This window comes from Manis javanica, chromosome 1, assembly GCF_040802235.1.
Source record: "Manis javanica isolate MJ-LG chromosome 1, MJ_LKY, whole genome shotgun sequence".
Classification (NCBI taxonomy): Eukaryota; Metazoa; Chordata; class Mammalia; order Pholidota; family Manidae; genus Manis; species Manis javanica.
In genome coordinates this window covers 179,233,757-179,246,414 of record NC_133156.1, presented here as the reverse complement: position 1 = coordinate 179,246,414, position 12,658 = coordinate 179,233,757, and the positions used below count along the sequence as shown (strand labels likewise).

The window sequence follows — 12,658 nt, the reverse complement described above, 5'->3', positions numbered from 1 at the left end:
TCCAACAAGAGGATATAACCATTCTAAATATATATGCACCCAATACAGGAGCACCAGCATATGTGAAGCAAATACTAACAGAACTAAAGAGGGAAATAGACTGCAATGCATTCATTTTAGGAGACTTCAACACACCACTCACCCTGAAGGATAGATCCACCGGGCAGAAAATAAGTAAGGACACAGAGGCACTGAACAACACCCTAGAACAGATGGACCTAACAGACATCTATAGAACTCTACATCCAAAAGCAACAGGATATACTTTCTTCTCAAGTGCACATGGAACATTCTCCAGAATAGACCACATACTAGCTCACAAAAAGAGCCTCAGTAAACTCCAAAATATTGAAATTCTAACAACCAATTTTCAGACCACAAAGGTATACAAGTAGAAATAAATTCTACAAAGAAAACAAAAAGGCTCACAAACACATGGAGGCTTAACAACATGCTACTAAATAATCAATGGATCAATGAACAAATCAAAATAGAGATCAAGGAATATATAGAACCAAATGACAACAACAACACTAAGCCCCAACTTCTGCGGGACACTGCGAAAGCAGTCTTAAGAGGAAAGTATATAGCAATCCAGGCACACTTGAAGAAGGAAGAACAATCCCAAATGAATAGTCTAACATCACAATTATCAAAAGTGGAAAAAGAAGAACAAATGAGGCCTAAAGTCAGCAGAAGGAGGGACATAATAGAGATCAGAGAAGAAATAAACAAAATTGAGAAGAATAAAACAATAGCAAAAATCAACGAAACCAAGAGCTGGTTCTTTGAGAAAATAAACAAAATAGATAAGCCTCTAGCCCAACTTATTAAGAGAAAAAGAGAGTCAACACAAATCAACATAATCAGAAATGAGAATGGAAAAATCACGACAGACTCCACAGAAAGACAAAGAATTATTAAAGACTACTATGAAAACCTATATGTCAACAAGCTAGAAAACCTAGAAGAAATGGACAACTTCCTAGAAAAATACAACCTCCCAAGACTGACCAAGGAAGAAACACAAAAGTTAAACAAACCAATTACGAGCAAAGAAATTGAAACGGTAATCAAAAAACTACCCAAGAACAAAACCCCGGGGCCGGACGGATTTACCTCGGAATTTTATCAGACACACAGAGAAGACGTAATACCCATTCTCCTTAAAGTGTTCCAAAAAATAGAAGAAGAGGGAATACTCCCAAACTCATTCTATGAAGCCAACATCACCCTAATACCAAAACCAGGCAAAGACCCCACCAAAAAAGAAAATTACAGACCAATATCCCTGATGAATGTAGATGCAAAAATACTCAATAAATATTAGCAAACAGAATTCAACAGTATATCAAAAGGATCATACACCATGACCAAGTGGGATTCATCCCAGGGATGCAAGGATGGTACAACATTCGAAAATCCATCAACATCATCCACCACATCAACAAAAAGAAAGACAAAAACCACATGATCATCTCCATAGATGCTGAAAAAGCATTTGACAAAATTCAACATCCATTCATGATAAAAACTCTCAGCAAAATGGGAATAGAGGGCACGTACCTCAACATAATAAAGGCCATATATGATAAACCCACAGCCAGCATTATACTGAACAGCAAGAAGCTGAAAGCATTTCCTCTGAGATCGGGAACCAGACAGGGATGCCCACTCTCCCCACTGTTATTTAACATAGTACTGGAGGTCCTAGCCACAGCAATCAGACAAAACAAAGAAATACAAGGAATCCAGATTGGTAAAGAAGAAGTTAAACTGTCACTATTTGCAGATGATATGATACTGTACATAAAAAACCCTAAAGACTCCACTCCAAAACTACTAGAACTGATATCGGAAAGCAAAGTTGCAGGATACAAAATTAACACACAGAAATCTGTAGCTTTTCTATACACTAACAATGAATCAATAGAAAGAGAAATCAGGAAAACAATTCCATTCACCATTGCATCAAAAAGAATAAAATACCAAGGAATAAACCTAACCAAAGAAGTGAAAGACTTATACTCTGAAAACTACAAGTCACTCTTAAGAGAAATTAAAGGGGACACTAATAAATGGAAACTCATCCCATGCTCATGGCTAGGAAGAATTAATATCGTCAAAATGGCCATCCTGCCCAAAGCAATATACAGATTTGATGCAATCCCTCTCAAATTACCAGCAACATTCTTCAATGAATTGGAACAAATAATTCAAAAATTCATATGGAAACACCAAAGACCCCGAATAGCCAAAGCAATCCTGAAAAAGAAGAATAAAGTAGGGGGGATCTCACTCCCCAACTTCAAGCTCTACTACAAAGCCATAGTAATCAAGACAATTTGGTACTGGCACAAGAACAGAGCCACAGACCAGTGGAACAGATTAGAGACTCCAGACATTAACCCAAACATATATGGTCAATTAATATTTGATAAAGGAGCCATGGACATACAATGGCAAAATGACAGTCTCTTCAACAGATGGTGCTGGCAAAACTGGACAGCTACATGTAGGAGAATGAAACTGGACCATTGTCTAACCCCATATACAAAGGTAAACTCAAAATGGATCAAAGACCTGAATGTAAGTCATGAAACCATTAAACTCTTGGAAAAAAACATAGGCAAAAACCTCTTAGACATAAACATGAGTGACCTCTTCTTGAACATATCTCCCCGAGCAAGGAAAACAACAGCAAAAATGAGCACGTGGGACTACATTAAGCTGAAAAGCTTCTGTACAGCGAAAGACACCATCAATAGAACAAAAAGGAACCCTACAGTATGGGAGAATATATTTGAAAATGACACATCCGATAAAGGCTTGACATCCAGAATATATAAAGAGCTCACACGCCTCAACAAACAAAAAACAAATAACCCAATTAAAAAATGGGCAGAGGAACTGAACAGACAGTTCTCTAAAAAAGAAATACAGATGGCCAAGAGACACATGAAAAGATGCTCCACATCGCTAATTATCAGAGAAATGCAAATTAAAACCACAATGAGATATCACCTCACGCCAGTAAGGATAGCCATCATCGAAAAGACAAACAACAACAAATGTTGGCGAGGCTGTGGAGAAAGGGGAACCCTACTACACTGCTGGTGGGAATGTAAATTAGTTCAACCATTGTGGAAAGCAGTATGGAGGTTCATCAAAATGCTCAAAACAGACCTACCATTTGACCCAGGAATTCCACTCCTAAGAATTTACCCTAAGAATGCAGCAATCAAGTTTGAGAAAGACAGATGCACCCCTATGTTTATTGCAGCACTATTTACAATAGCCAAGAATTGGAAGCAACCTAAATGTCCATCGGTAGATGAATGGATAAAGAAAATGTGGTACATATACACAATGGAATACTACTCAGCCATAAGAAGTGGAAAAATCCAACCATTTGCAGCAACATGGATGGAGCTGGAGAGTATTATGCTCAGTGAAATAAGCCAAGCGGAGAAAGAGAAATACCAAATGATTTCACTCATTTGAGGAGGATAGGAACAAAGGAAAAACTGAAGGAACAAAACAGCAGCGGAATTACAGAACCCAAAAATGGACTAACAGGTACCAAAGGGAAAGGAACTGGGGAGGATGGGTGGGCAGGGAGGGATAAGGGGGGGAAGAAGGGGGTTATTAAGATTAGCATGCATGGGGGGAAGGGAGAAAGGGGAGGGTGGGCTGCACAACACAGAGAGGACAAGTAGTGACTCTACAACATTTTGCTAAGCTGATGGACAGTAACCGTAATGTGGTTGTTAGGGGGGACCTGATATAGGGGAGAGCATAGGAGACATAGTATTCTTCATGTAAGTATAGATTAAAAATTAAAAAAAAAAAAAGAAAGAAAGAAGGAAAAGGGGGATTACTCCTTGATAGGATAAAACTATTGGTAAATCAAAGATCAACGCATGCTTTAAATATCCTTAATGTTGATCACTTAAAGGGTGTCAGATGATCAGCTATGGAGGTACTCTTTTCTGATAATATTCCTTTCTCTTAATTAAAAAAAAAAAAAAAAAAAAAAGCAGTTACTGTGTGCTGACCTCCAATGAGTTCTGCACAGTGGTATAGAGGGCATGTCAAAGTGTGGGCAAAGGGTCTGTTTGTTTCTATGCAGAAGATCAAAGCCTAGCTTGGATACCCAGAAAATGAACTAAGATATGATATGAGGAGGAGCTTCCGGCATCAGCACTCTCTGGAGGACTTGTGCCGGGGGATGATCATCAAAAAGCCTCCACAGGGATCCGGACGATGCTGCGGTTGTGGCTGCATCCAGCCCACCGTCTCCTGGACTTGCCATAGGAATGAGGAGGGAGATGTCTAGGCTGGCATGTGCATACAGTGAGACAACGAATTGGACCGGATCTGTACTGTTGGAACTCAACCAGGAGTTGGGAGGGGTGCAAGTTGTAGCACTCCAAAATCTTATGACTATAGACTATCTACGGTTAAAAGAACATATGGGATGTGAACAGATCCCAGAAATGGGCTGCTTTAATTTGTCTGATTTCTCTCAGACGGTTCAAGTACAGTTGGACAATATGCATCATATCATAGACAAATTTTCACAAATGCCTAGGGTGCCTAAATGGTTTTCTTGGCTTCACTGGAGATGGATGGTAATTATAGATTTGCTTTGTTTATGTCACCGTATTCCTATTATGTTAATATGTGTGTGCAAATTAGTTAGTAGTTTAAAACCTATACATGCTTAAGGTACTCTACAAGAAGATATGTCAAAGAAATAATCAATCCTCCCATGTTTCCTTCCATATGCTACATCTGTAGCTTTTCTTCTTTCTTCCTAATTACAACCCTTAAATAGAATTCGTGCCTCATATCGAATTTACCGAGTATCATAATTCCTCCAGGTGGTAAAGATACCTCGAGACAAGTGCTGGGCATATAAGCCACAGGGCGTAAATCTGCAAAGAAGTAAAAAGCTAACCTTTTCAAACAATATGGCTTCTCTCTCACTTACCAACTTTACATTTCCCTGTATGGCCCCAGAAGATGACTGGTTAGCCAGAGACAGGTAAGATTCCTCAAGGGAGGAACAACCTAAGACAGGCACAGTTGCAGGGGGGCCATCAGGTGAGAATTTGGGGATCAACAGAGGTGAGGCTCAGAACCTCACCCCCCCTGCTTTGAGAGAAATCTTATGCATCCATGGATATTTTGCTGCCCTTGTCTAGCCTGGATTAATACTTAGTCCATAGGCACACACCTGATCATCTACATTTGCCCTCTTACAGCACTAAACTATGTTTTCTACCTTTATCTTGCATCTACCTACCACTTCAGCATTTTATTAAAAATAAAATAATAATAATAATAAAGGGAGAAATGTGGGATCAACATATAAATCAAGTAGAAAAATCAAAAAAAAAAAAAAAAAAGCCCTTCCTTGATGAAGCCTTTCTAGAATTGCCCCCTCTGCCTAGTCCTCCCTTGGAAGTGATACCCCAGCAATAAATGGCGTTTCATATATAGTAGACATGTGTCTACATACTTGTCTTCCTCACTAGACACCCCCAGGCTAACCTGTCTTCTCTCTTTCTCTTCTGGAGCACCAATTCTTTTCCAGCATAGCATGGTTTGTAATCATGTGTTTCTTTGTGCATTTCTTTCTTTAATGTCTGTCCCCTAACCATGAGGTCCTAGAAGGCAGGAACTAGGGCTGTGGGATTCTTGGATGAATGAAAAAAAGAGAAGATTGTACTAATGAATCACATATAAATCAAAGATCCTAAGGCATCAAAGCTGTTACTTTCTGAGCACAAGAGATTCTGCCTCTCAGAACTCTTCTGGCAACCCTGTCCAGAGAGTTGGACAGGCATAAGCACCACGGGTAGCTTTGATGTGGACATTTGGAGCATGCATATAGCTCTTTCCACTCACTCTTGGAATCAGTGTAGAACATGCATACAGCCCTTTCTCATCAGAGTGATCCAGACCTGGTGGAACAGGAATAAAGCTACATATAGGATGATATCATTGAGTTCACTGAGCCATACAGTATCCTGGCCATACCCTCCTGGAGAAGGACATCTTCTACTCCTTGTCTACTGAGGTCTGACTCCTGAGCTTCTTCCGTCTATCTCTAAGGAGAGTGTCCTGTCTGTCCGTCACACCCCACCTTCCAAAGGCACCCATCCTGAACCATACCCACATCCAGGTGAGACACCCAGTTGAGATGGAGCAGAAGGGGGTAGGCTGGAATGAGCTTTCTGACTTTCACAGCATCCTCTAGTACCAAGGGAAACTTTCAGCTTGAAATGTAACTCTTAAAAGATGTACTATTCACTTTTCCTGAATTTCAAAGCTCAAGATCAAGCAAATAATTCAGCTGAGTCCTTGCTTCATGTGGGGAAAATAATATATATCCCAAGGCCATTTCCTGTGTGGCCTTCGTGATTCTGGACAGTGTCTCTCTGAGAGAGCCCTACCCATAGAGGCCCTCTGTGGAGGCGTGTGCATCTCACCGAGATGTTACCAACAAGAGCAAAGATGCCATTTCAACCAAGGCAAATTCATGAAGATGGCAGCCAAACCCTAATTCCAGCCCTGAACCTCAGGGATGTCTGCACCATGAACCAAGGCAAAGATGAATTTATTTAAGTCAAGCGTTTAACCCTCTGTGGTATCTACCTCTGGTCTGAACAACACCTATGAATCCTGAACAAGAATCCTATGTATTAAAACACAGATTGTCTTTAGCTCTAGATAAATCCATCTTCTCAGAACCTGTTGGACCTGTGTCCATTAAGCCTGGTAAGAAAGCATTCGTAAGGAAATGTTAGTCTTTTCCATTACTAAGAACTTAAATGGCATCAGCCAAATCAGCTAGGGTCACTCTCGGCATAGCGCTGTTGCCCCAGCAAGCCTCCTTATAATGTGCCTTCCATTTCCTATAAGATTTATGTAATTCTGTCTCCTTCTATGATTTACCTTCACCCCAGTCACCTTTCCCTCTGCTCAGGGGACCAGGTGTCTCATGTGCAGTTCAAAGCCCATGTCGCCTCCCCTCCCCAGCCCACAAGCCACAGTGCTCTGAGTCCTCTTCCTTCCTCTCAGGGTTTTGTGTCCTCAATCATCCTTACCACCCTGATGCCCACAGAGCAGACACCAATTCCCTATTCAAGACGTGGAGCCCCAGCACGCTGAGCTCTCTCAGGGAATGTTTCGAAGACACATTAAGTAGGTGATGTATTGCACATGATAAGGTCTGAATTTAGCAGCATGTGGTGATTTACCATTGGGCATTGTGAAAGAATGTTATCATTCCACCTTAGAAAACCTGAAGATCTGAAACACTTACCAATGGCTTCTTTAGCAATTTCCAACTGCCAACATGGAAGTTGTCCAGAACATGAGAAATATTACAAACCTATATAAAAAAGAAAGTAAACATAGGGATAGTTCCTCCAGTGTGCCTCTGCTGACTGTACCTCCCTGTTTATATATATTTATTTCCAAAACTTTCCATCTCTAAAACATTCCCTCAACCTGATACCTCTAGTTACCATCTTCTCTCTTCTGTTATTTCATAGCCAAGCTTCTGGAAAGAATTGCCTGTGCATGGTATTGCCACCTCCTGGCCTCACATTTGTTCCTCAACCCACCTCATCTTTCAAACTCCCCTCACCAGCTCACCAATAGCTTCCTAATTCCCAAATTCATGCGTATTTCATTTCTTTTCTTAGCGGATTTCCACAGCGTTTGATACTATGGATTCCTCCCTCCTGGAAATGCTCCTCTTCCACACGCCAGTCTCCCACTTCCTCCTTGCTCTCTGCCCAGCACCCCCCAGCACAGGCTCTAGGCACCCTCCTTCCCCTCCCGCAGAGGTCAGTCTGTGCCCGAGGCCCCCAACACTCAGAGGAAGTCTGGCCCAGGCATTGCTGGCCCAGGCCCGGGATCCTGACTGCCTGGGTTAACATCCCAGGTCCATTACTTACGCACCATCCCTGTGTCTCTGTTTATTCATTTGTAAAATAGGTATAATGATTGTCTTCCTGGCAATGGGTATTGAGGGGGTTAAAACACCCCGTGTGTGTGTGTGTGTGTGTGTGTGTGTGTGTGTGTGTGTGTGGAACACACAATGCGCCCGGTAAGCATCAGCCGCCAGCATTCGTCATTCAGGCTCCAGACTCTCCTTGAGCAACCGAGCCACACCTCTACCTCTGGTCAGAAGCTTCCCCTGCAGCTTCCCTGAGTGGTCTCTTCTGAATATCGGATCTACAGTTATCTGCCAGACACATTTCCCAGGCCACCTTAGGTGCTTCAAATTCCGGTGGCCTGAAACTGAGCTCCTGATCTTCTCCTGCAGATGCTCCTCTCTCCCCCCTCCCTCTCCTCCCTCCCCCCTCCCTCTCCTCCTCGCCCCGCTCTGTCTCCTCCTCCTCCTCCACTACCTCTCCTAATGAATAGCCACACTATCCTTCTTCTCGGCTGCCCAGGCCAAAATCCCAGAGTCACCCTGGACTCCTGCCCCTCCCTTACTCCCCTGCCAAATCAGACACCAAATGGTGTTGACTTTATTGCCAGTGTTTCTTGAGTCTGTGCCCAATTCTCCAGCCCTATTACCAGTGTCTTAGAAAGAACCTCATTATTTCTCAACTGAATGATAATAAGTAACAATAATACTAAAAATAATACTTGCCAACATTATCACTTGCCAATTATGGATAAATGACTACAATGGACACTTCACATACTTCATTGTACATAGTTCTGACCACCATCCATCCATGAAGGAGGGATTAGAGTCCCTGTTTTCAGATGAGAAGCCAGGGGCTCAGACATGTAATCAATGGCTTAAGTTACACAAAGACATGGGGTTGGGATGTAGACTGAGGTCTGTCTGACTCATATCTATGCCTCCCTTCTCTTTATCTACACCCACCTACCTTCCCTTCTTGGAGCACACATGCCTGCTCACCTGGCCAGGTAACACTTGTATCCCATCCCTTTGCCTATGAAGCCCTTGTCTTCTCTCCAGCCTGGATGCCTCCACTTCAGCCTCCTAGACACGCGTGCTCTTGGTCCCAGCTGCTGTTCAAGCGGAGTCCAGGTGTCCCTCCTGTGGATGCCTATGGCACTCTGTGATGGCCTCCAGCACAGAATTAAAGAGTGGAACAAGTCACTGATTGAGTGCTGGCTATATGCCAGAGTTCACAGTAGGCTCCAGTGATTTAGGACTCAGCAAGGCATATGTCTGCGTTCAGAGAACTTACATTAATGAGAGAGGTGGACAGCAAAAGGCTTTCTCTGTATTCTCTGATTCCCCGGCATCTGCCTCAGATTGCTAAGGTCCTTGAGCAGAAGAGTATCTTGTTCATCCCCGTGTCCCCAGGGCCTAGACCTATGCCTGGCACACAAGGATGTCAGTAAACATGACAGCTTGAGCTGAGCAGACACACAAGGCCACCAAGCCATCTTTGTGAGCACAAAAGCCCATCCACAGGGACAGTCTTCACTCTCACATGTCTTCCAGCCTCTAAACATCTAAGTCATCATTTTCTGTATTTTGACGAGGTCCTCAGTGTGCCCTGCTTTGGCATGTAGCAGGGTCTATGGCTGGGGAACTTACAGGCCAACCATCCCTGCCCCACATAATGGACCCACTGAGAGTTTCGGGGACCAAGTCCTCACAGCAGGCAAGGAGCAGTGCTGATTCCCCTTCCAGTGCTCATTCTGCCCACCCACAGGTTCAATGTCATATCTCACTGCAGCCAGGAAGGAACGGCTGTCTGAACTTGCTCAGTCAAATGGCACACAGCACAAGAGCTTCAGGAAAGTAACGTGTGAGTCTGCCAGTAAGAGGCCCTCCCTGCCTTCTCACGGGCTGCTCTGGCCTGGCCTGTCCTGACAAGATGAGCGAGTGAAAGCACGCGTCAGCCGTGTTTGTGGAGGTGCCTAGGGAAGACAGCTCTAGGCAGCCCTTTTGATAGGAGGTCCCTGGGCAGAAACAAGATCCCCTGAAGTTCCCTGTTCCCAGCAGCTACTGCCCAGCTGAGTGACAGAGGCAGGAGGGCACAGGGCAATGGGGAGAGGTTTACATTACAGCAGGTGTTTTGGGAAAAGCCTTCTTTTCCCTGCAACTTTATGGTTACTTCTCTGCTGAGCACCATTTCCTCCTTCTCTCCCCATAGAGGACAAAGTGCAAGCTACCTGGGTGATCAAGGAGGGAATGAGAGGAGGGGAGAGGGGTGCTGATCCCCAGAGCAGACAGCCTCCAACGGCTTCAAATTCCTGACATGGCAACGCCTCAGACATCAGGTGGGGAGGAGGGAAAGGGGAAAAACGGGGAAAGAATGGCCATTCCCACCCTGACCACAGCAATCCACACACCTGTACTTTCCCTCTTGACAACTAGATTTTCTTAAAGCGTCTTTGATGATAACATAACCATCCAGAGACTGGGCCAGTGGTGAAGGCCTCAGAGTCCAGTGGCCTGTCTCTGATCACAGGTCATCTTTTGGCTGTGGTGGGAGCCTGAATCCTCCTGTAATATTGACCTTGGAAGGTAGTTGTGAGGTTCAGTGTGATGTAGGCATGGAAAGCCCCTAACCCAGGGTCTGGCTCCTAACCCAGGTGCTACTGTTCTAATCAACCGCTAGGAGCCCACAGGAGCACCTTCCCTGGAAGGAGGATGTTCCAAAGAGACCAGCCATCCCTCTTCCTCTGTTCCCTGGCCCCTGGCTGGACTGGATCTTCCTCTGCACCCCTGCCTTCTCTGCCAGGGCACTAGTTCACTGTGCTGTGTTGGCTGGTCCTCTTGTCTGTCCTCCCATTCAGGCTGTGAGCATACTGATGGGCAGGACGTAACTTCCATGCGAGGGCACTCATTCACTCATTCATCACTTACTAAGTGCCTCCTGTGTGCCAGGGAGTCACTAAGAGGCAAATAAGTGAGTAATGTCTGGGGATGACCTGTAGATGCACCTAGATCGTCCAATCAATATCCCCAAGAAATGTGTCAGTCCTGGCTGTTGATCTGCTGGGTCACATGCTGGATTTTATGCCAAACAGAACTTGCCAATCTCTCCTTCTCCCTTCCTCCTCCCTCACTTTCTCTCTCCCTCTCTAAATCTAGAGAAACTTGGTAATTAATTAGCAATTCGTACAGACTTGTGCATGCTCTAAAGATTATGTTCAAAAGCCCAGACTTGGGAGGAGGCATCTGCACAGTTCATCAGTCAGGGCTTTGAAAATGAAACAAAACCACCACCCGCACCACTGAACACAGCTTTGTTTGTGACTGGTTTCTTTGCTTACTGGTGACAGTTTTCCTCTCCTGGCCCTGAGTGCTGGTCCCACCGCCCCAGGAGGAAACCGGTCAACAGACAGGAGGCAGAGCCACTAGTCAAAGAGTTCAGCATACCTGACCTGTAAAGGCCCATTCCACTGTCTCCCAATAGGAACAGACTCCTGGGCTGCTGAAAAGGCAGTTACCTCCCTGGGCTGTCTCCAGTTCCTCTAGTCACTATACACCTATATATCAGTCACTATATGCCAGGCCCTTCCTTTGCTCCACAGTATGTACATACAGTTTCTTGTCTGCAACACCCATGATCCCTGTCCCCCTGAGTCAGAAAGCTCCCACTTCTCCATGAAGACCCAGCTCCAACGTCCTCTTCTCCATGAAGCCTTTCCTGACTCCTGTAGCAGAGACAGTGACTAGCTCCCTTCAGCCTCTAGTACTCTGCTCACATCTCTCTTATTCTGATTCACACACTCTGATGACCTGTTCATGTGTCCATCACACATCACAGACTATGACTTTGATGATAAGGACCATGTACATCTCCTCCACGTCTGTGTCTCTGGCACCCAGCACAGAGCTACTTACCCCACGTGTATTCCAAACCCACCCCTAACATCTCAAGATCTTATCACCAGTCTAGTTATCCCTCACAGCACCAAACAGCAACTCCCATAGAGTCCAGCAACAGAGTCCATTTCACAGAGAACGTAGAGGAAAACCTGATGGGGATGAGTGTCCTTCCCCAGAACCAGACTCATAGCAGGAACCAGCTTCATTAGGAACCTGCCTGTTGGCCTATGATGCTAGCCAAGCTTGCAGCCAAGGGGTGATGATATCAACTGGAAAACCTGAAAATCTGTCTTGGGGCCTGACATTCCCGTCCTGGGCTGGTTAATCTTCTGTATTGGCCCTTAAAAGCCTCTGAAAATGCACATGATGCCCTAACATCTTGCATCTGACTATTACTCCAGTCACTAGCACCTAAGGATACCTGTCTCTCAGATCAGCCAGCTGGTGACCGAGGGGAGGGGATAATGCCAGGACACAAGAAGAGTCTGGGGCCTGGGGAGGGAAGACATTGCTATGGGGGTGCTGAGGGGTCTCTGACATGTTGATGGACAAGGAAGTCCTCACTCTGCTCCATCCTCAAAAACAGCCTTGCTAGAGTATTTTTGCAGCCCTAACAAACTGCAACACCAGGTAACCTCATCCCCTTGGAGTTTTGGAGACAACCGGCCAAGACAAGCAAACTCAGGGATCACATCTGTGCAGGTCTGCTGTGGAGGAAGCCAGAGTACACAAATGTGCAGCAGGTATGTGTGCAGGAGTCTGGCCCACAGAGCAAAACGGCCAAGGGACCAGCAAGGAGGG

At 44.7% G+C, this 12,658-nt stretch overlaps 1 protein-coding gene across 11 annotated transcripts in view; it reads right to left on the bottom strand.

Annotated features, from left to right (window-relative positions):
- The window catches only part of EVA1A (eva-1 homolog A, regulator of programmed cell death), a 59,847-nt gene that overhangs the window by 34,580 nt on the left and 12,609 nt on the right, over window positions 1-12,658 (bottom strand). For 3 of the 11 annotated variants that reach the window (XM_073241984.1, XM_073241980.1, XM_073241968.1), the window contains exons 1-3: window positions 9,255-9,369; window positions 8,960-9,130; window positions 7,337-7,405 (exon numbers count right to left, since the gene is read on the bottom strand). The exons of 4 other annotated variants lie outside the window; for them this stretch is intronic. The gene's annotated coding sequence lies outside the window, so the exon portion shown is untranslated. Of the gene's footprint in view, window positions 1-7,336; window positions 7,406-8,959; window positions 9,146-9,254; window positions 9,370-12,658 lie in introns of those variants that run through there. 4 more of the 11 variants (XM_073241978.1, XM_073241975.1, XM_073241970.1 and 1 more) reach the window with 3 other exon arrangements.